A 24188-nucleotide genomic window follows, 5' to 3' on the forward strand; every position below is an offset into this window, starting at 1 on the left:
GGGGGACAAAGAATTCTCATTACCGCTTAAATACCAATAAAAATCCTCAAGCCAGGCTTATTATTGCAGAACTTCTTATTAAAGGAATGGGCCATGCCTCTCTACAATTCTTCTTCAGTTTAAGCTGATTCCATTCCTCCAGATTCACTGTGGACACATAGCTGAGTCTGGGAGATAATGGACCCTGCTAAGCTAAGGAGCTTGCCCTTTGGAGTGTGGGAGTGGAATGATTGCTATATGAAAACAGCAAAGCTGTCTGTAACTGTACGAGTGCATGTCTGGAATGATAAAAGTAGCTGGGAGGCTTTGAGCTCACTATCTGCTGCTTGAGACACCAAGAAGGATTCCAGAATACCTGTTTCCCCAGCTTGTAAATCCCCAAGGCATCCCAAGATGATCTGAACCCACTTCTGAGATTTGATCTGCAATGGCTTTGCATTGGTGCCAGTCTTCCTTGCTTTGCCTTCCCCTCTAACAGACTTACCAAGTTGTTAGACAGTGGTGGAAGATGAGCAAGAGAGGACTATCTCTTGGGTGTTTTTGCCAAAACTCTGACCATTCATGCCTGCAGTACAGGCTCAGAACCAACACTACCAAAACAAACCTTGGGAACCTTACTTTCTCTGTGCTCATTTCTTGAGGAAGAATAAAACTAAATTCCCTGTTGGCTACAGAGTTCCTGTTGGCTACAGAGGCTTGAAGTTTAACCAAGGGGCCTTCATTTCAGACAATCTATGGGGAAAATGTGGGGAAGGGGATGAGGAAAGCTGGCATTTGGGAAGGTTAGTACTGGCAGAGAAGCCTTCCTAGGCAGAATTTTCTTAGCTGGAAAGCAGCAGCAGCACCCCCCCCCCAAGTTTTCCCTGATAGTTCTTCACAAAAAAGCTGATAAAAAGTGAATTACAAGAAAAATAATTGTCACAAGAAGAAGCCTGAAGCTGAGGGGAGGCAACACTGTATGCCACCCTAAATGCCTTGGGAAGGGTGATGTCATGGACTGGCTGGACACAGAGGAGTTGTGGGGGAAACTAGCTGAGGAACGGCTGGGGCAAGAAGGCTCAGGGCCTGAGGATTGGTGGTGGGACAATGAGTGGTTAAAGGAAGAAGAAGGAGAAGATTTGGAGGTGGCGGTGTTGGAAGCTGAAGAGGTAACAGGGTTTAGTGAGAAGTGAAAAAGGAGAGTCTGTGGCAGAGAGAATTGCAGAAGCAGAAGCAGAAGCAGGAGAGGAGGCCAAGAGGCAGAGGTGAAGAAGTCAAGATGTCCTCCTGCTGTGACAAGCTCTCCTCCCCCAGGACCAAGAGAGGTATGAAGTGGGAAGAGCAAAGGCAGCCACGCAAGTGTAGTCTCAGATTGCTTGGGAAAGACCTGGGAGAGCAGGAAACTTAGGCAGCTGTGGGAAGGCAGAGACCTTCTGTCTCTGCAACTGCCTCATAGGGGCAAGACCTATTGACGAAGAGTTGTGGTGCTCATTAGGCTTGACACTCCTGAGCAGATCCTGATTTTTCTAATAAAGAATTAACTTCAGTTACTTCAAGCTGTGTATCTTGCCTCCCCCCACTGCATCCATAATCATATACACTCCAGGAACCCTGTCCTATTTCAATAAGAGTTTTGGCAATGCCTGCACCACCTTTCAAGTGTTTGCATTCTCCTCCACTATCACCGTCTTAATTCAGTGAAAATGGAATATACTTGAAGTGCTGCTGGCAAAAATATTTATATCTGATGTTCAATAGCATGCCCCTCTTAAAAATGAACTATCACTCATAAACCTCTTCTTATATGAAATAAGGCTTTGTGTTTCCCCATTGCGATGATATTCCAAGGCCTCTTTAATAGAGTATTACTTTTTCTCATAGTCCCGAGTCTTTCTCTATTGAGAAATAACAAATAACTGCATGATCCCCCCCAAAAAAACACCCCATGCACGCACTTTTTAGGACAAACAATGTGCATCAAGGAAATAATTATTTCCTGTCATGATTCAACTCATAAGGTGAACTTGAAGCAAATGATTTCTCCATGAATTTTGACACATGGCACACATGGATAATTTATTAAATTTATAATGCCTACTCAGGATATAGCTTATTCTATAATATGTATAAGAAGCAAATGTATTTCCGGGTTGGCGCCATTGTTTAATGGCGGATTCCCTCCGAGCTCCGGAGGGAATCGGCTCCGTAGCGTCTGGGTCTGGCCGCTGCGGCGAAGCGGAGACCCTTAAAATCACAGGCGCGGATGCCTGTGAACACAGAGACTCGGCGGGCACCATTTGCGCCCCCCCAATCCGCGACGGAGCCTTTTTAAAGGCTTCGGAACGGAGGCAGGGTGGGGCGTGGTGCTGAGAGTACTCCCTCGCCTACGGAGTGAAGCCACAAGCCATTGACAGAGAGCGCCAACTTCTTCCAAGACCGATTGGACTCTAAAACATAAACCCGTGAGTAATACGGAGATTGGAACCTTAAAAATTTTTTAATTTTGGATTTGGAACGAGCGGGAAGGGGCTAAAAAGGAAGTCCACCCCCCCCTCTTGTAAACAATTTAAAGCAAAGGACTGGGCAGCTAAGGTCGAGAGAATTTGTTTTTGTTTTTTAATGAAAGATCTTGACTTCACGGTTTTGACACGATAAGAAGATCTACTGGAGGATAAAAAGAATTTTGGGAGTTGAAATTTCACCCCCCCCCCCGAGACCCGGGAACGTCCCATGAGAAAGCCTGTTGTATTGAAGATTTTGACAGCTGTCAAGTGAGCTGCTAGTCAGCTAGTTGTCAGCTGGAAAAAGAGAACATTGTTTCTGCTGTTCTTGCTGGTTTATTTGGTATAATTTGTTGAAAACAAGGAGGACTGTTACAAAATAACTGGACTTTTGGTTTTGAGCTGAAAGGAATACTAAGGAACTAAAATCCCCCTAGAGGGGTAATAGGGACACTACATCATAAAAATGGCTGGAGTACGTAAATTTCAAGCAGAATTGGACAGAGCACTCGCTCTCTTGGGAAACTTGCAAGAGGAATACAATGCTTTGTCTACAGAGGCATCATTACTACACTGGACAGTAAACAACATTTTTGAGTCTGATAAGGACTTGAAACAGGAAGCCTATTCTACTGAACAAATAAATGAAACTGAAAGTGTAGATACGATGGAGCAATATGTGGCTTCTGAAGAAAATGAAGGAGGAGCAGGAGATTTGCAGGAGTTAAAGGAGAGCTACATTATGAGGCCTGACATGATGACAAAAAAGGACAATAAAAATTGGATGCGGAAAGCCTGGTCTGAATGGGAGTCTGGAAAATGGAGAGACCCTCTTTGGAGGAGATCTGAAGACCTGAGGATTACAAATTTGTTGAAGGGGAAAGCTGGAGCTTTGGGGACATTTGGATCTGAAAGAAACTTGAAACAAGAGTTGGAGCACCCCATAGGCTTTGCTTTTAAGGATGGAGGACCGGCTGGAAGTAACTTGGATTCTGTTGGGCCGGAGCCCCTCCGAGACTTGGGGCTTAATATCAAAGACTATCAAAGAGACCGGCAGAAAGGAACTGAGAGAGATATAAGGGCCTCGGACGTGAGATCTCCAGGCTAAATAAATAACATAAAGATTGACGGTTATTGGTTGGGGACTGGAACCGGGAAAAGGGTGGGTGGAGGTTGGGAATCCAAAGGGTACATAAGGATAATTTGCTTTTTATATTTTGTTAGTGGTAAGGAAATTGGGTAAATCGTGGAAGGGAAATTTTGGTCGACTTTAGGAAAAAGGTCTAAGAATAAATAATGAGGTATAAGTATTGATGTATAATTTTAAAAAAGGTAAAATTGGTTTTTTTTTTTAAATTAATTGAAAATAAGGTTGCTAAAAATAAATTGAGGAAATGGAAAAAAGAAGTAAAATAAAATAATAGTATGTTAGAATAAATGTTTAAGCTAAGGTAAAGAAATAAGTTAAGGACTTGCTGAATTGACAATTTAAATTGGAATACAAGAAGGGGAGGTGTGAGGAGGTCTGAGAAATAAGGTTAAGAATTATAAGTAACAGAAACTTTATGTGTTTTTTCTATTTTTTTCTTTTTTGTGTTTAGTTTTGAATATTATGTATTTTTGTGTTTTTTGTTTTGTTTATTTTTTGGTTTTTTGTTTGTTATGTGTTTCTTGAAAATGCTAATAAATATTTTATAAAAAAAAAAAAGAAGCAAATGTATTTAGCAACATTAATATAAGCTATTAGACCTTAAATGTCTCCTTAAAAGGTTAATTTCCAAAGTTATCTTCTTTCCCCAGTATAGAAAAAAGGCTACACATATGGTAACTTAAAAAATGGTTTACTTACAAACTCTTCAAAGGTCAGATTCATGTACTTTCCCATACGTTAGTCAGAAAAGTTGCAAAGGCACTAAAACTTAGCTTAGTTACAAAGTGATAAAAGCTCCTAGATTATTGGTATAGGAACTCAAGAGTGGCTGATGAAAGCCATGCTGTTGAGCTGGAGCGATCAGCTCAAACCTCTTCATACGCCGAGTTTCTCAGAAAGACTGGGGGTGAACAATAAACTTGATTACCTATTTCCTCTCAAGTTAAGAGGAAGTGACCTAGTTAAGCCTAGCAGGACATCTTACTCTCTGTTTTTAACTCCTTTGTGCACTAATTAGACTTAAGCATGTTGGTTACATGAGACTGCTTATCCTACAAAATCATGGTTCTTAGTAGGGATGGATTAAGCTACCTGTTTCTGTTTCTCTCAGTTTTCCAATCTTAAATGCAGCTTTCCACATTTCTGCAGCAATTAGCATCCTATCACCCCCCTCAAAAAACCCCACATCATCATTTTAGTATGAATTTCTCCAAAGAGCCAAATATTACCTTTTTATAATTTTTATTAAAGATTTTCATGGGTTACAAAAGTATGTGCATTGTCTTTTTTTCCAGGTCATGGAATCATTTCTACTGATCAGTTACATTCAATGTGGGACATTAATTTTGTATACAGTATAAGGTTGGGGGAGATGAAAGGGGGAGAGGGTGAACCTTACATACTGTGTGGGGTTTTTGCATCAGTATTACTTGGCAGTGAGAGAGATTGGTGGGGGCAGAGCATGGTTGATTGTCTTTCATTGATAAGATTTGTTTGTGGGGGGAAGGATTGTTGGGTCAAGTTAGCCATATTGATTTGTATGCTGAAATTTTGCTTAATATATGGAGAACGGCATCATAAAATCTGGAGAACTGCAAAATTTGAAGGTTAGCTGTGTTTTGCTTCGCATATCCGTTCAAGAAGTGCGAATCAGGCAGTTTCTCATTAAAATAAAAAAGTTGCATCCCCCCCCCCAACACCCCAAGTAAGCAAGTGCACAGTCAAACTCGACAGGTCAGAATGGGATCAGCGTGTTGCCTTCAAGTACAGGGCCAGTGAGTTATTTAAAATGTTGTAGTGAAAATGGAATCGGAGGAAGTGAGCTGCTTCTAATCTGATTTTCACATTATTATTTTTTGGGCAAGCTTTACTCTCAGACAATATAGCCTCTGCAATCAAAATGATAAAAACACAAACATGCATGCACTCACTCACATAAGCAGTGATCAACAGACTGTAAGAAGCTGCCATCTGCAGGGCCTCAAGTCAAGCGCTAACTTTCTGTAACGTTTGATTGCTAACACGCCAGAGCTACTGTGTCCTCAGGAGGAATCAGCAACTAATAAAAATTGACTGTCCTTCCCTCTGTGCAGTAGCTGGAATCGCACCTCCAGTTAGAACTTGTCATCTAGCATATATGTTTTCGGTCCTTTCTTATTCAGCTGCAGTCTCTCACCAGATGGTACCACACAACCAGCATTCCTTATTGGCAGTAAACAAGAAGATCTTGGGTCAAAGTTAATAGCAGTCACAGAATTGAGGGACTTGTTAGTGGCTGGAAGCTGACTCAACTAGGAAGCATCAGTGACCATGTGCTCTATGGGTGGGGAAGGACATGCAGGAGAAGGTAAGAGCCCAGAAATGGTAGTTGGTAGCAGTGGCGTAGCGTTGGTTGTCAGCACCCGGGGCAAGGCAAGTAATTTGCACCCCCTAATCCGTGGATTTGCGCCCCCTAACCCTAACCCCCAGATGTTGCGCCCGGTGCGGCCAGCCCCCCCTGCACCCCCCACGCTACGCCACTGGTTGGTAGAGCATGAGACTCTTAATATCAGGGTTGTGGGTTTGAGCCCCACATTGGGCAAGAAATTCTGCATTGCAGGGGGTTGGACTAGATGACCCTCATGGTCATCTTCCAACTCTATTATTCCAGGACTCCTACTAAGGGTCTGACTTGTTCTCTTTTTATTGTGCAATGTCTGAAAAGTAGGCAAACTTGCCCCTTTCTAAGAGAGCAGTTTGAAATCTGAACTATTGAGCCGCAGTTGATGAAGAATGGAGGAAGGGCTAAACTGCAGAGGGAACTGTTCTGAGATCTACAGATCTACGGATGATGGGTGGTATACCAGTTTAAAAAATGATAAGAATAATAGCTATGGTTAGGCTCTGCCTCTATTGTCAGAGGCAGTAGGCCTCTAAATATTGGTGGAAGGGAATCTTTGGCAGAGGGAATGCTGTTCCACTCAAGTCCTTCCTGGAACCTCTGTATAAGCATCAGTGATAAGAGGATGATGGAATACCCTGCAACATTTCTCCAATGGAAATAGGGACATCCTATTTCATAATAATAATTTCATTATTTATACCCCACACATCTTATTGGGTTGCCCCAGCACTCTGGGCAGCTTCTAACATATATACAAAAAAATAAACATTAAAAGACTTCCCTATACAAGATTGCTTTCAGACGACTCGTGGGTTGGATAACTCCATACCCTCCAATGTTTCTCCAATGAAAATAGGGACATCTTAAGGAAAAGTGGGTCAAATCAGAAACCAGGATGGCTTCTCAAAACCAGAGCCGTCCCTGGAAAATAGAGACACTTGGAGAGTCTGTGATGGCCAGATGGGCCTTTGCTCTAAATACTGCAAGGTTCCCAACGCAAAGGCAAAGGCTATATAAATGTGAGCAGCCGAACCAATGGAGCCTGTTTCCCCTCATTTAAACTACTCGGTTAGAGACTCACCAATTGACACAAGCCTAGACCAACCTAACTGCTGCATGGTGTTTTTGCAACCAACTTCTACCCACTGGGAAGTGTGGCAGTTGCTTGGCTACAGCCACACTGTGCAGCCAAACCACACAGAAAAACACTTGCACATTGTGGGAGCCAAACAAGGATAAATGATTCAGTGGTAGCAATTGCTCCATTACAGTAATCTGCTCATGAGTAAGATACAGCAACAGAAAGCTAAGGAAGCTCCCTGCCTGATCTCATCTGCTGAGTAAGCTCCATTCAGTGGCTAAGCTATATTGTGGTTATGGGTAGTGTATGTTGGAAACTCCACTTGGCTCCCTGCAACTACATAAAAATGGACCACAACTACAACTCTCATTGGCCCTAGCCAGGAGAGCTACTAGCTGCAAGCTTCTGCACAGAAATCCACACGGAGTACATAGTGACCACATATTGCTCCATTGCTGTTGGTCCCATACCCAGTGTTATCACACCCTTATGGCAACTGTTATTTACATGAAAGCCTACTTCTGCATCTCTGCATTTTTCAGAATATTTCCCAAATAATAAAATAAATAAATGTTGCTGAGCCAGGTTGAAGGGCTCTATCAAGGCAGGGTTCCCCAAACTTGGTTTCCCAACTGTTTTTTGAGATTACAACTCCCATCATCCCTAGCTAGCAGGACCAGTGGTCAGGGATGATGGGAATTGTAGTCCAAAACCAGCTGGAGACCTAAGTTGGGGAAGCCCTGGTATAGAGCTATGCAATCTTCCCTCTTGATCACATTGGGTTCCCCCACCCCCTGCATACGCTTAAAAAAAATCTTTTCAAAAAGGCTGTGTTTCTGAGAATAAAATTGATACAAAGGAAGAAAAAGAGAGTATTATTATTATTATTATTATTAATCATTAGATTATTGAGAATGAATTGTGACGGCATTCTGCTTTGCTGAAAATTAAATCCATGCTGAAGAATTATTCAGCCTTTTCAGCCTTATATAAAGGTAATGGCATATGAGCACAAATCAATAGATAAGACGAATATGCTCGCTAAATGAAGATCATGTTTCAGTGGGCCTTAGCCGTTCTCAGTCCACCAAATCATTGTTAAGTTCTTAATAATGAACCGTGTACATATGCATTAGTGCTTAATTAGATTTTGGCAAAATACTCTTGCTATGACTGGAAAATCTGATCACTATAGATGAGAAATAAATGATCGTGCCTTTTGTTTCTGGGTGCTGGCAAACCCCTGAGGTGTCAAGATAAAATTCTGAACGGCCTCTAGTGTTTGAATGTGACCTCAACACCACACCAGGTAAATGGCATCTAATCTCATTGTAATTGCTGCCACTCATTTAAAACAGCATCCAGTGATTCCATCCAGGCAAAAATTAATGCCAGTAAACACAAAGACATTTTGAGAACTGTAGGGGCAGTTGCTTTGCAAAATGTGCATATTGGGGAAAACTGAATATAAAAATGTGCTATTAGGAGAAATTCACATTTACTGATTTAAAACGTAAGTAAATTGCTAACTGTTGTGGAAATGTGGAGAAGTCACTGATTGCTTCCAGATGACATGTTGACCAACCATTCTTTCTTATTCCCACTGCCAAAAACGTTTGCAAGGAACCAACACATCATCTGCTGGTTGTTGAGAATTCATTCTCATTCGTTTGTGGGGAGCAGAGTTATATGACGACACATCAAAGAGTTGATATCTCACACTTGCCAGTGAATTTTCCTGCCATATTTTCCTTACCATAAGAAGTCTGGGTTTTTTTGGGGGGGTGTCAGTGGGTTTGTTCCTTAAGTGCACCGTATCCACTTTAGCCGCACAGCCTGAATTTGCTGGAATACAACTGAATTCCACCTGAGAAACAGTGACAGTCTGGAAGTGGCCTACTTCGGGTGTTAAAGGGTAGTAATAGGATATCAAAACACGCAGAGCACAATACAGCACCATCCCAATAAATGACACATTGAATTAACCCTTAGGGCAGAATCCTACTGCCACTTGTGTTTAAACAAATCCTATTGATTTCCACAGTCATTATGCATGAGTAACTAGGCACAAACTTCATTAAGAGTAAATGCTGTTTAAAGGAAGATCTTAAATAAACACAGCATCCCATGATCTTTTTTTTTAGTCATCCAAAATCTGTTTTTCTTTTAACCACAGTAGACTGTAAGGATGGACTTGAGTTTGTCTGCTAAATTACTTCAAGATGAGAAAGACATTTTCTTTTCTACTCACTTTCCCCTCTTTGAGTGCTGTACATGACTAGACCACAGGTATTGTACACCTCCAGAGTTTTATCTTCCTTAAATGTGAAACAAATAGATATTCTTTCTTTTAGGGGTACCATCATCCATAGGGACACCTCCTGGTAACAGCAAGAAGGTGAACTCGTTACAGTTGCCTTCAAGCAGAACCATTGATCCAACAGCTTGGAGTGAATATAATGGTATATTGTGCTTGTTCTGCTTCCCTGCCCCTTAATTCTGGCCCGTGACCTTCTTTTGCTTCCTACTCTCTCCTAAATCTGGACCTTCATCCCCTCTGAAATGAAGTAATGGAGTAAAAAGTGAGGTGATTCCTTCTGTCTTACAAATTCAAGTTATTCCCCTGCATGTCTCTTTGGCTGCAGGCTGTTTGCATGTAGCTCAAGAAAAAGCCTGCCTTAAGAAAAAAGAGAATTAAGGAAACAAAGACCAGCCTAATAACATTTGTTACCTTCTAAATGATCCTGTGCTTCAAATCAACTTGGCACGATTTGCGAGATATCTCCCCCTTATGCTGCAATCTGCATAGTTCTGTCATCTCAATTCTACCCAAGAGATGCTCAGTCTATACAGCTTTGGGCTTAAACGTGACGTCAGTTTTATTGGCACAAATTATGAGGAATACCATACGAATAACATTCTAAGCCCTGGTATGAAAGATACATTAAGTTTTTTCTAAATAAGATAAAAAAGCTCCTTATTTTATAGTCAAGTTTTTTTTCCATACGTATTCTGCCAGTCCAGAGAAGCCAGGCAAACAGATTTCCATGTTCACTCTGAAGTAAGTATCACTGAATTCAGGGGGGGCTTGCTCCCAGGTAAGTGGATTACAGGCTTGAATCTAGTATCTAGATCCAGAATCTAGTAACATTCTCAAAGGACGTGCAGACTTGCAGTTGCTACATGCAAGTGTGCTCATCGATTGTGACTCTGTCATCAAAGGGTTGCTAGGATGTACAATGGCCAAGGTAATGCTTTTCAAGGGAGCTGGTTGCTGCTGCTTACAATCAGGTGGGGGCTTCAAAACCTTGGGAAGAGATGCATGCTTAGAGACTTCATGAAACAACCACACTACTGATTTTCATATATCTCCCATTTGCTTTCACTATTGAAAAAGAAGCAGCTGAACAAGTCCTTTGAATCTATCTTTAATGCAATTGTTCCTTACCCTTGAATAAGCCCAATTTTTCTAGAGATGAACATCCTCCTCTGAACTGAACCTCTACCCCTCTATTTTTAAAGAGGAGTCTTCCTTACTGTAGCTACCTGAGGCTCTGGCAGTTAATATTGAGGGAGTGACGTAGCCCAATTTAATCGGCATGGATAGAACAATAGAATCATAGAGGTGGAAGTGACCGTGAGGCTCATCTAGTCCAACAACCTGGAAAATCCAAGAATCTCTTGCCCAATGTGGGGCTCAAACCCACAATCCTGGGATTAAAACTCTCATGCTCTACTGACTGAACTATCCCTCAAACCTCTTCCCTCAAACCTCTTCCCTCCGAAGGGCACGTGAAAAAGATGTGGTAAAGCACTGTGAAAGTTGGTGTTAAAAGAAAATGGGGAGGGGGAGCTTACAGAATATGGGATTTACCGTATTTTTCGCCCTATAGGTTGCACTTTTCCCCCTCCAAAAATGAAGGGGAAATGTTTGTGCATCCTATGGGGCGAATGCAGGCTTTCGCTGAAGCCTGGAGAGTGAGAGGGGTCGGTGCGCACCGACCCCTCTCGCTCTCCAGGCTTCAGGAAGCTATCCGCAAGCCTTGGGAGCCCAGCGGGAGTTCCTGCCGGGCTCCCAAGGCTTGCGGACAGCAGCCTGCAGCCCGAAACCCGGGGAGCGCAGCAGGGCGCACCCTGGGCTTCGGGCAGCTCTCCGCAAGCCTGGAGAGCCTGGCAGGAGTTCCCGCCGGGCTCCCAAGGCTTGCGGATAGCAGCCTGTTCTGGGGGCTGGGGTTGGGGGAAGCTCAGGCTTCCCCCGCCCCAGCCCGGCAAGCTCCGGGAGCGATATCGAGGTTGCGCAACCTCGCCTTCACTCCTGGACCCCCAGCCCCGAGGCTAAAAACGAAGCCAGGACAGCTAGCGGGATCCATCGCACTCGCTGTCATGGCTTCTTTGCTCTTTGGGGCTCGGGGGGGGGGGGGAAATAATTTTTTTTCTTTGTCCCCCCCCAAAAAATAAGTGCGCCCTATGGGCCAGTGCACCCTATAGGGCGAAAAATACGGTACCTTTTTTTGGGGGGGGGGAAAGCTCTAATGACAGTCTCTTTTGAAAAAAGCAGCACCAAATAGGAACCATTATTTAAACAATTATGTATGTTCTGGGAACAAAAAGATCTTTTAAATAAATGCAGTGAGAGGCAAAGATAATGGGAGTGGGGCGGAGAAGCACTGGCAGGAGAATGCTGGTAGGCATGATTATTCCAATTCCCAAAAGGCTTTGCTGAAAATAGTTTTTTTCTGATTTCCCTCCTTCCTTCTGAAGTCCCGTGGTACAGACTCTTTGGATAGACAGGCAGAGGAAACCAGAAATATCCGGAGCCCTCTCAAATAGGTGCCAAGCGGCCAAACAGCCCACGGCACAGCAGGAGTTTTCCTCTGGTAAGCCTTGAATTATTTCAGATGCCAGCCTGAAATACAGATGATCTGCAGACTGTTCCTTGCTCACCTAAGGAATCTAAACTTTGCAGTGCTTCTGACATTCTGAAACCAGTTTTATGTGGAAAACGCACTCGGAGAGGGGGGATTATTTTATCGACAATGCTATTTTTATTTAAATATCATAAAATGATGGCAACCTCTTTGCCCAAATTAATCATGGAGGTGTCCTGTTCTGCGGCAAAATGACTTCCATGCCAGCTCCACTTTCTAAACTTTCTACCAGCCAAGCATTCAAAGGCTGCTCTTCAGAGATGCAGTGTTTTCTCACAAAATTCCAAGGAATCAATAAAATAAACCTAGGCTACAGGCTCCCCCACTGTGCTAGTCATAAACTACAGGTGTCATTAAAATTTAGGCTGCACTGGAAGGAAAGGGGGTGGGTATTAAACATCTCTACCAACCAACTTTTTCTAGAGCGGAGTTTCCCAAACTTGGGTCTCCAGCTGTTTTTGGACTACAACTCCCATCATCCCTAGCTAGCAGGACCAGTGGTCAGGGATGATGGGAATTGTAGTCCAAAATCAGCTAGAGACCCACATTTGGGAAACCCTGTTCTAGAGGGTCCAGCAATCCCTTGTAACATATTTTCCTTTGGGTGTGTGTATAGATGGCTGCAGAGGAAAAGCCTCCCCACTTCCACCAGTGGGAGCATCTATTGAGTGCTTTCATTGACATATCTGCCAAGCAGAAGCTTCACTCTGCTTCTCTCTCTCCTCTTGTTTACCTGAGCCCTCCTTTAATGCTTGATATGATTCTGGCAAGCAGGGAAGCAGGAGGTGGAGGAGCAGGAGAAAGACTAAGCTGGTAATAGAAGGCTGGCATCAGATAAAATGCAGAGTTCAGAACTGGTGATAAAAATTATGTTTGCAATGATGGCTCACAATCTTATTGGGTGGGGTAAAAATAAGAAAAAATACTAAAATGATTAAATAAGGTTCAACAGCATAGCCCATAATAGGCTCAGCAATCTCTACAACCCCTTTAAGGTAAAGGTAAAGGGGCCCCTGACCATTAGGTCCAGTCGTGACCAACTCTGGGGTTGCGGCGCTCATCTCACTTTATTGGCCGAGGGAGCCGGCGTACAGCTTCCGGGGCATGTGGCTAGCATGACTAAGCCGCTTCTGGTGAACCAGAGCAGTGCACGGAAATGGCATTTACCTTCCCGCCGGAGCGGTACCTGTTTATCAACTTGCACTTTTTGGTGTGCTTTCAAACTGCTAGGTTGGCAGGAGCAGGGACCAAGCAACGGGAGCTTACCCCGTCGCAGGGATTCAAACCGCCGACCTTCTGATATGCAATTCCTAGGCTCTGTGGTTTAACCCACAGTGCCACCCGCATTGCACTACAACCCCTTTAGCAAGCCAGTATTTGGTTTGCTTCAGATGCAGGACTTCCTTCAGCAGCCCTGTTTATGGATGGTGGCCCACCAGCTCAGCCAGCTACTCATCCATCTCCTTTTGTTAAAGTCCAAGGTTAACCCCACTATGACACTGCAAACTAGGCTCCTCCATCCTTCCAAGTCACAATCTCATCCACAGCTTGCCTGTTTTACACTTTCCAGTTGTACTTAGCAAGATGAGTTCATGCCTTGAGGATGCTACACTTCTTTCTATCAAATCACGATACTGCACTTTCAGCTCTGTGCATAGGAAGCAGATCAAATAACTGTTCAAGGACTACTACCCTCCTGCGTCAATTCAGAGCGTTTTAAAGCACTGTTTTGACCTAAATCATAGTCAGGAAATTTTGACAAGCTTCGTCTTTTGGAGGAGTTTGGTTTTATAGGAAAACTGCTTTTAGGTAAAAAATATTGCTCACTCCGTGCCTTGTCTTTAGCTGTGCACGATAAACAAATCATGCTATTGTACACACAGAATCCACTTGTCCTTGATATTAAGTAAAATGCAGCACAGTCCTGGGAAGATTTGTTGGAGCTGAAAGCAGACTTTATAATTTAGCTTGGAGTCTCGAACTGGCATAAACCATGGCGCTATAGATCTATATACCGACATACAAAGCTCATAAAAGAAATAAAACCAAAATTTATCGCTTTGCATTTTTCCATTTCACAAAACATTATTTCTAAAATTAGATTTCAATATTATTTATTGCATTAGCTCACTAAGAGGATGCAACGGCAAAGCAATTAAAGCCTGACATCATTAAGACTTGATAACCCATCCATTTAAAACGTGAAAAATATGATAGCTTTACTTGAAAGGAAGACAAAATTAGTATCAAAACTTACAAAATGGAGGATAGAGGCTTTGACATTATAGTATGTGCATGCAGATGTCCTACTTTCTCCAACTGGTTCTCATAGCCTTTTCTTTCTCTCTCTGGGTCATATACACTGAAAATGACAATTCTGAATTCCCCAGACAAAATACATTTTTAGTGATCCTCATGAAAAGCTGGTAGAAATCATTTGGATGCCTGCTGCTATTGTTAATTACATTCATGTTCTCTCTTACCTCTCAGGGAAGTATTCAGATATTTAAAGAACTGAGACAGGCTGTCCTGACTCTGGCTCCAAGGCACGCAAGCTGTGGCTCTTACTTTGACCAAAAAACACCCTTATTCAGGCACATGACAGTAAGGCTCAGCAGCAGATGCAAGGTTCGTGGGCCATGTTTCAGGAGTTAAAGAGCAGCACAAGAAGTTCAGAATGGGATGGAAGCAATGAAGATGTCCCAACAAGTTTCCACACCCCACCTGGTATGCTGACTCACAAGACTTGCTTGCTTTGTGAGAATGTTGGAATTGCAAATATGCACTCCATGAAGGTAGGTGGTTCTGTTCCTATGGGAAGGTGATGCCTGGTGTCATGCAACAAGACTGCACCCTCCTGCTCAGTTGTTGTTGTTGCCACCTCCAGTTCTGCTTTTCCCGGCTGACTGCTCTAAGCCCTCCCCAGCCTCCACTGAGGATCTCCGTTCCACAGGAAAGTTGGGGCTGGCACCCCTGCTCTCTCTTCCCATGTGACTGAAGCTGGGGCGGACTCCTCCTCCAACTCAGGTTCCCACCTCCCCCTCTGTTTCATCCACTTCCTCCTCCTGCATCTGAGCCTGCCACATCAAGCCTAATCTGAACAGTGCTGTGTGAATCATGATACAGGCCCTTGCTCCCAAGAACTTATAATCCATCAGGAGTAGGGAACCTGTGGCCCTCCAGATATTGTTGGGCTACATCAGCCACATTCAGCCTAGCCAATGATTAGGGATAATGGAAACTACAGCATTAACAACACCTGAAAGGCCACAAGTTCTCCACCCTGTTGTACAGGGTCAAACAAGGCAACACAGAGCTGAAAGCAATATTTATGTGTGTACCAAAGGTTTCAAAATATTGGGGTAGTGTAAAGGATAGAGATCTCCCGTGAACATGTGTAAAATGAATGTGTACGCTCACAGAATGGCAGTACAGTGGTACCTCGGGTTACATACACTTCAGGTTACATACGCTTCAGGTTACAGACTCCGCTAACCCAGAAATAGTGCTTCAGGTTAAGAACTTTGCTTCAGGATGAGAACAGAAATCGCGCTCTGGCAGCGCAGCAGCAGCAGGAGGCCCCATTAGCTAAAGTGGTGCTTCAGGTTAAGAACAGTTTCAGGTTAAGAATGGACCTCCGGAACGAATTAAGTACTTAACCTGAGGTACCACTGTATATTTCTTCCTTTCCCTCCACCTTTGTACCTTTCTAGCCAGATTGAAAATACTGCTGAATGTGTTTGTGTTGCAACTGCTTTATAAAAAAGTATTTTTAGATCCATTGGGAGATTGTACATTTTATTAAAATATTCTCTTTTCTCTCTTGTTCTCATCATCCTGGTACAAAAATGAGTGAGGGACAGGTTATTGCAGAGTAAATGAATGCAACACACAGCAAGTGGAGAAGAGTCATCAGCAATCTGTGATGGGAGAAGAGGACTCAGCTGGTGACGCATGGCATGGGAATAAATGCTGCAAATTTACAACGGTGCCTATTTCCATCTGTGAAATATTGAAATGTATGGCAGGGTCATCTATTGGATACTGGCTGTGATAATGTTCTGCTGGCTTTTCAACTCTGTTTTCAATTCAAAAGTTGCTATATTGGAGGTGGAGGTGAAAAGGTCTACAAATATATACTGCTTTTGCACCTGTTCACAGTCATTGTTCCTCAATTTGATGTATTTTGGCACCAATTTCATTTTACTTTCACTCCTACTTTTTTAAAAAAAATTAAATAAAAAAGTTTTAACAGAGTTCTTCACTGTGACTGCAGCCAGTCAAGAATCGCTTGGGAAACTGATGATGTCATGGCACAACATAACCAATAATATTTGCCTCTATGACAGTGCAGACTTCCTCAACCTTGGGGCCTTAGGTATTTTGGACTACATCTCCCATAATCCCTGACCATGGGCCAAGCTGGCTGGAACTTATGACAGCTGGAGTCCAAAATATCTGGAAGCTGCCAAGCTGGGGAAAGTGGCGATTGTGTAATTAATGTAACAAATCAATCCTTTCTATTGCCGTCTCTCTATAAACGAAAGATCCTCACATGCTTCCCCTACTGCAGGCAGAAGTAAATCACTGAAGAGGAAAATACATGAATTCTTAGAACCTCCTACTTTCTAATGTTGAGGAGAGGGGGGAAAAGGAACATATGTGCTTGGCACCCGATATCAGCTTCTGATCTCTTGGGAATGACCTAAGGAGCCCTAACGCCACCAACCTTCTCCATGTCAAAGGATGTTGCACATGTTACAAATGGTGCAAGAGCCACACTGTTCTGGTAGCTCCCATTAGTGGTGAAAGGTCTGGTAGGGAGTGACTCCCTCAAAATCACTGGCAATATCATTTGGCTCATGTAACCATGTCTACTGAGTGCTCCCAGGAGAAACAGAATGTCAGGAATGGGCTCTTTACATTGCTGCCTGCCCTGAGCCTGTATGGATAAGTAACTGGAATGCTTACAGCAATTGCCATTCAGTACTCCAGCCAAAGAATGTCAGATTAGGTTTTTGTGTGTGTAAGAGTTTCCAAAGATACCTGTGCTGCTAAAAATGCCACTTTTTCCTTGAAGAGCCTTGGTGGGAAGATAGAATGTAAGTTAAAATGGTCTCCTGTGCCTAGAAGGATCGATCAGGGCAAATGACTAGCATCTGTATCAAGCGAGAGGCAGATGGAGACGGGCCTTTTCTCTCCTCTCCGCACACCAGCTTGTTTGACCTTGCTGCAAAGGTGTGATGCAAAGACTGCCTGCAATGGGCTCTTTACCAATCCAGTCATTTTAATTTCATTACAGTTCTCAGACTCCTTTGCAAACTACTCCTTGGACAACATTCAATAATATTAATATTTCTTCCCCACCCCCCACCCCTTCTCAATCTGGCCCTGCAATTGTATGACAGTTAGGTGACTTTCCCGCAACTCACTGAAGAAATCTCATTTGTATAAAGAGGCTCCCAGAAGGTCCAAAAGGATTCTTCACATTCCAAGCTAATCGCTCACATGTGCCAACTGGCAAGGGCATTGGTAATGAAATCTGTTAGAAAAACAATGTAAGCGGCTCTTTGACTACACCAAGGCCCCATTGCCATACACATTGGGAAGAATTATGCATTTTGCAAAGATCTGATTTGCTGCCTGAAGAGCTCAAAGGCTTGTGGTGCTTGCCACCCTCTCCTCTGCAGAGCAAGCATTCTAAAAGAGTTTGACTCCCAAAGCGAATTTTCGAAGGTTGGAAAAGCAGAGAACGCAATATTAGTGTTGATAATTGGGCAAATAATAATGGATAAAGACTCATCTTTGGAGAATACTCGTGCTCTCTATCCCCACTGAAATATGTTCTACTCCAAAAGTGATCCTCATTCTCATGAAAAGAGATCTCTCAGGCATCGCAGTATATACAGTGTTGGTACTTTTCCTTCCTAATTGGAAGCCTTTTTCCTTACTGTGCTTAGCAAGCTCAATTAAGACCAAAGAAAAGCAGAGGTGCTCTGTTGGTAGCATAGTGTTAGAAACTTATAGTTCAGAAATTCCCAAATGTACCTAGAAACTAAACTAAATCCTGGCTTACATTTGAACCGCTTAACCGTTAGGACCCTCCAGATGACCTGTTTATGAAATCTCCATCCTGATTTGTTTGTGCAATCATAATCCTACTCTTTCCTTACTGCAAAAGGTCATTTTAAAAGAGGAGAGAAAAAGTAGGTTTGTTGTATCAGACCAAGGGAACACTTTAACCCACATTGAGTTGTATACAATGAAGTTGTCATGCTTGTGCAATAGAACCTCCCATCATTCTCCTCTCTCAGTGCTCCTCTCACCATCACCAGAAATCTGCTCCAGAAGGTTAGGAAAATCCCCAGAACAGATTTTGTGTGTGAGAGGGATGGTGGAGAGAAGAACGGAAGGGGAAGTTTCATTGTGCCAATGAGAGTGTTTGCATGAACAGGATGCATCATGTCTAGTATGCCAAATCCCTTCTACCAAATAGTGACAGTATGGAGGTGACCTTGAAGAATCAGGTCATTTCTTTATCTCATTTAAGGGAAGACCAAACAACATGCCATAATGGTAGCCCTTGTGCCTTTAAGTGAGGGATAAGTGATTTAGGTGCACACTAGCATAGAATACAATGGGACTTACTTGTGAGTAAACATGCCTTGGACTGTAATATTAAAATCCCAAAGGTGGTATGTAGGCAGGCTAGAACTTTATTTGTATACTTTTATGTCCTAGAAGGGTTTCGGCTGTTTGTTTTAATGAACACAATATGTCTTCCTTTTCACGATTGCTGTAGATAGGACAAGCTCAACTTGACAGAGGAATCCTACAGAAATAAGAAGTGCAGGGAGGGGGGGGGGTTGTCCTTTACTCTGTTCCCTAGACCTATGCAAAATGTGGGGTTTTAATCTGCCTGTACAAATGTGTCATGTGCAGTCCAGTCCTGTAGAAGTTTATTCATTAATAAAGCGTCACTGAGATCAGTGAGGTTTCTGTCCTGGAAAATATGCTTAAGATTGCAATGCAAGGTACTTCCATCAGTTACAGTCAAATTATTTATTTCCCACCTCTGTAAATATTGCAAAGGTTAACTCTGCTAGCTAACCTGCAAAAAATAGCTTTGTAGAAATGGAAAGGCAAGACAATCAATTCAGATCAAGGCTTATACAAACAATCAATTCAAAGCATGCCTCTGGTGCCAGAGTACGGCCTTTGCAGAATTGTCTTACAAGCCCTAACCAAATATGATAGGGCAGAAGCTACTCTACATGTGATAGGTGGGGAGGGAGTCTCCTTGGGTGGGGAGAATAGCTTTAGCTATTGCCCTCACTATCTTTTTGTGGGCTGGTTGACGAGTGTTCATGTGCATGTGTGTGTGGGGGAGTGCTTATTCCTCAAAGAAGAGACTCCCAGAGAAGCTGAAATTGATTTTTATCAAGGCAGAGTCTTGAGAAGCTCCTCAGTGCTTTCACATCAGCAGCCAGTGTCAAGGCAAAGTCTAAAGACGCAACGTCACTGCTAAAACTGCTCAGGCTTTCCTCACAGTTTGCTTTGGCACTGGTGCAAAACTCCTCTTCGCCAGCTAAGCTCTGGCACAAGACTGGCATAACATGCTATGGGTATGTGATTTGTGTCCCTCACCATCAGCGATGGTGCTGGCGTTCCAATAGGCACCCGTCACACTAGTGCCATCATGATCCAGATAGCATTCCAAATCACAACAGCTCTACTTGCTGGGGAAGAACTGTATGAACTCAGCAATATTATATAGTAATTAATGCTGCTGCTAAAGTTCAGAAAAGGGAGCTTAAAAAAGCATTACAAGCCCAACCCCATGCATAATTCTGTCTCAGCTTGTAATAGGCTCAGTCTGCCACAAATCCTGTTTCCCGTTGCCTCATTCCTTTCCACCTAAACATGCTTTGTTGCAGTGGCATGGAGGTATCATGGATGTTGGTTGGAGATTCCATTAGGGCCTATATAATGGTACACACCCCTTCATGGATCACTGCCTTGCCGTGGCGAAGGGGCTTGAAGAACTCAGAGAAGCTATGAACTATGCAGAGCAGGGCACCCAAGATGAACAGGTCATAGTGGAGAGTTTTGACCAAACGTGATCTACCTGGAGGAGGAACCGGCAAGCCACTCCAGTATCCCTGCCAAGAAAACTCCATGGACAAAGACAACAGGCATATAAAAGTTATGACGCTGGAAGATGAGCCCCTCAGGTCGGAAGGCGTCCAACATGCTACTGGGGAAGAGCGGAGGACAAGTACAAGTAGATCCAGAGCTGATGAAGCGGCTGGGCCAAAGCCGAAAGGACGACCTGAAGCTTTCCTTGTTGGGCAGAATTGCGGCTATAAAGATGAATGTATTGCCAAAGATGTTATTTTTGTTTCAATCTTTGCAAATTTTGGACAAAATGGACTGTTTCAAGAAGTGGCAGAGAGATATTTCTAGATTTGTCTGGCAGGGCAAGAAGCCCAGAATAAAATTTAAAATACTAACTGATGCTAAAGAAAGAGGTGGATTTGCCCTGCCAGACCTGAAACTTTATTATGAATCGGCCGCATTTTGTTGGCTGAAAGAATGGCTGCTTCTTGAAAACACAGACATTTTGGATTTAGAAGGTTTTAATAATGTTTTTGGGTGGCATGCATATTTGTGGTACGACAAGGTTAAAGCTCATAAAGCATTTAAAAACCATATTGTCAGGAAAGCATTGTTTAATGTCTGGCTAAGATATAAAGACTTGCTGGAGAATAAAACCCCAAGGTGGTTGTCACCAATGGAAGCAAAGGCACTGAAAAAGTCCAATATGGAGGCCAAATGGCCGAAATATTGGGAAATATTGGAACAAGAAGGAGATAAATTGAAATTGCAGAGTTTTGAGAAATTAAAAGACAAGGTGCGAGATTGGTTGCACTATTTTCAAATAAGAGAGGCCTATAATTTGGATAAAAAAATAGGTTTCCAGGTGGAAAAATCAAAACTGGAAACTGAATTGTTAGAACCCAAAACAAAAACACTTTCAAGAATGTATAACTTGCTGCTAAAATGGAACACGCAGGATGAAACAGTTAAATCTGCTATGATTAAATGGGCACAAGATGTTGGTCATAACATCATGTTTGCTGACTGGGAACAGTTGTGGACCACAGGTATGAAATTTACGGCATGTAATGCCCTAAGAGAGAATATTATGAAAATGATATACAGGTGGTACATGACACCAGTCAAGCTTGCAAAAATCTATCATTTGCCCGACAATAAATGTTGGAAGTGTAAAGAAAATGAAGGAACATTCTTTCACCTTTGGTGGACATGCCCAAAGATTAAGGCTTTCTGGGAGATGATTTATAACGAAATGAAAAAAATATTTAAATATACATTCCTTAAGAAGCCAGAGGCCTTTCTCTTGGGCATGGTCGGCCAATTGGTGCCAAAGAAGGACAGAACTTTCTTTATGTATGCAACAGCAGCAGCAAGAATTCTCATCGCAAAGTATTGGAAGACACAAGAGCTACCCACCCTGGAAGAGTGGCAGATGAAGCTGATGGATTATATGGAATTGGCGGAAATGACTGGCAGAATCCGAGACCTGGGAGAAGAGTTGGTGGAAGAAGACTGGAAGAAATTTAAAGACTATCTTCAGAAATACTATAAAATTAATGAATGTTAAAACCATGCTTGGATTGGTAATAAGTGGTAATTAGTGACAAAAGTTAATAAGATTATGTAAAAAATGTATTGATAAATGGTTGAAAATATCGATGTATAATATGTTATGGTACAAAGTTAAAATATTTGAAAAAGGGTAAGAATTTGCTGAATTAAGTATGTAAACGGGAATACAAAAGGGGGGAGGTGTGAGGAGGTCAAGAACATAAGCACATGAATTTGAGGATACTGGGAAAAATGGATTTGTTTTATTTCTTTTTCTAAACTTCGTTTTTCTTAATTAGCTGTTGTTTTTCTTTGTGTATTTTTTGTGTTTTCTTTTTTGTAATGTTTATTTTTATCTATGGTTTTCTATTCTGTGAATTTTTTTTTTTTTTGTAAAACTCTAATAAAAAATTTATTTAAAAAAAAAAAAACAAAGCCGAAAGGATGCTCCGTTGTGGATATGCCTGGAAGCGAAAGGAAAGTCCAATGCTGTAAAGAAAAATATTGCATAGGAACCTGGAATGTAAGAACCATGAACCTGGGTAAGTTGGATATGGTCAAAAGTGAGATGGCAAGAATAAATATTGACATCCTGGGCATCAGTGAACTAAAATGGACGGGAATGGGCGAATTCAGTTCGGATGACAATCATATCTACTACTGTGGGCAAGAAACCCGCAAAAGAAATGGAGTGGCCATATAGTCAACAAAAGAGTGGCAAAAGCTGTACCGGGATGCAATCTCAAAAATGATAAAATGATCTCGATACGAATCCAAGGCAGACCTTTTAACATAACAGTAATCCAAGTTTATGCACCAACTACTGGTGCTGAAGAAACTGAAATTGACCAATTCTATGAAGACTTACAACACCTTATTGAAGTGACACCATAGAAGGATGTTCTTCTCATTATAGGGGATTGGAATGCTAAAGTAGGGAATCAAGAGATAAAAGGAACAATTGGCAAGTTTGGCCTTGGAGAGCAAAACGAAGCAGGGCAAAGGCTAATAGAGTTCTGTCAAGAGAACAAGCTGGTCATCACAAACACGCTTTTCCAACAACACAAGAGACGATTCTACACGTGGACATCACCAGATGGGCAGCATCGAAATCAGATTGATTATATTCTCTGCAGCCAAAGATGGAGAAGCTCTATACAGTCAGCAAAAACCATACCTGGAGCTGACTGTGGCTCAGATCATCAGCTTCTTATAGCAAAATTCAAGCTTAAACTGAAGAAAGTAGGAAAAACCACTGGGCCGGTAAGATACAATCTAAATCAAATCCCTTATGAATACACAGTGGAAGTGAGGAACAGGTTTAAGGATTTATTGCTGGACAGAGTGCCTGAAGAACTATGGATGGAGGCTTGCAACATTATACAGGAGGCAGCAACGAAAACCATCCTAATGAAAAGGAAATGCAAGAAAGCAAAGTGGCTGTCCAATGAGGCCTTACAAACAGCGGGGGAAAGAAGGCAAGCAAAATGCGAGGGAGATAGAGAAAGATACAGGAAATTGAATGCAGATTTCCAAAAAATAGCAAGGAGAGATAAGAAGGCCTTCTTAAACGAGCAATGCAAAGAAATAGAGGAAAACAACAGAATGGGAAGAACCAGAGATCTGTTCAAGAAAATTGGAGATATGAAAGGAACATTTCGTTCAAAGATTACCATAATAAAGGACAAAAGTGGTAAGGACATAACAGAAGGAGAAGACATCAAGAAGAGGTGGCAAGAATACACAGAGGAATTATACCAGAAAGATATGGATGTCTCGTACACCCCAGGTAGTGTGGTTGCTGACCTTGAACCAGACATCCTGGCGAGTGAAGTCAAATGGGCCTTAGAAAGCACTGCAAATAACAAGGCCAGTGGAAGTGATGGTATTCCAGCTGAACTATTTAAAATTTTAAAAGATGATGCTGTTAAGGTGCTACACTCAATATGCCAGCAAGTTTGAAAAACTCAGCAGTGGCCAGAGGACTGGAGAAGATCAGTCTACATCCCAATCCCAAAGAAGGGCAGTGCTAAAGAATGCTCCAACTACCGCACAATTGCACTGATTTCACATGCTAGCAAGGTTATGCTTAAAATTCTACAAGGAAGGCTCAAGCAGTATGTGGACCAAGGACTCCCAGAAGTGCAAGCTGGATTTAGAAGAGGCAGAGGAACCAGAGACCAAATTGCAAACATGCGCTGGATTATGGAGAAAGCTAGAGAGTTCCAGAAAGACATCTACTTCTGCTTCATTGACTATGCAAAAGCCTTTGACTGTGTCGACCACAGTAAACTATGGCAAGTTCTTAAAGAAATGGGAGTGCCTGATCACCTCATCTGTCTCCTGAGAAATCTCTATGTGGGACAAGAAGCTACAGTTAGAACTGGATATGGAACAACTGATTGGTTCAAAATTGGGAAAGGAGTACGACAAGGCTGTATTTTGTCTCCCTGTTTATTTAACTTATATGCAGAATTCATCATGCGAAAGGCTG

General features: G+C 42.5%; 1 protein-coding gene and 1 long non-coding RNA gene across 10 annotated transcripts in view; one reads left to right on the forward strand and one right to left on the reverse strand.

Moving 5' to 3' along the window:
- The window catches only part of EYS (eyes shut homolog), a 476514-nt gene that overhangs the window by 45331 nt on the left and 406995 nt on the right, over nt 1–24188 (reverse strand). The gene's annotated exons all lie outside the window — the stretch shown is intronic.
- The window catches only part of LOC310759811, a 49751-nt gene that overhangs the window by 19961 nt on the left and 5602 nt on the right, over nt 1–24188 (forward strand). The window contains exons 1-4 of one of the 3 annotated variants that reach the window (XR_014546515.1): nt 10358–10385; nt 11856–11971; nt 14513–14626; nt 15876–16010. This is a non-coding gene — a long non-coding RNA (uncharacterized lncRNA). Of the gene's footprint in view, nt 1–10357; nt 10386–11694; nt 11972–14512; nt 14627–15875; nt 16011–24188 lie in introns of those variants that run through there. The other 2 variants (XR_014546514.1, XR_014546516.1) reach the window with 2 other exon arrangements.

The sequence above is a fragment of the Podarcis filfolensis genome (genome assembly GCF_964270895.1).
Source record: "Podarcis filfolensis genome assembly, chromosome: 3".
In the NCBI taxonomy this organism is placed as follows: Eukaryota; Metazoa; Chordata; class Lepidosauria; order Squamata; family Lacertidae; genus Podarcis; species Podarcis filfolensis.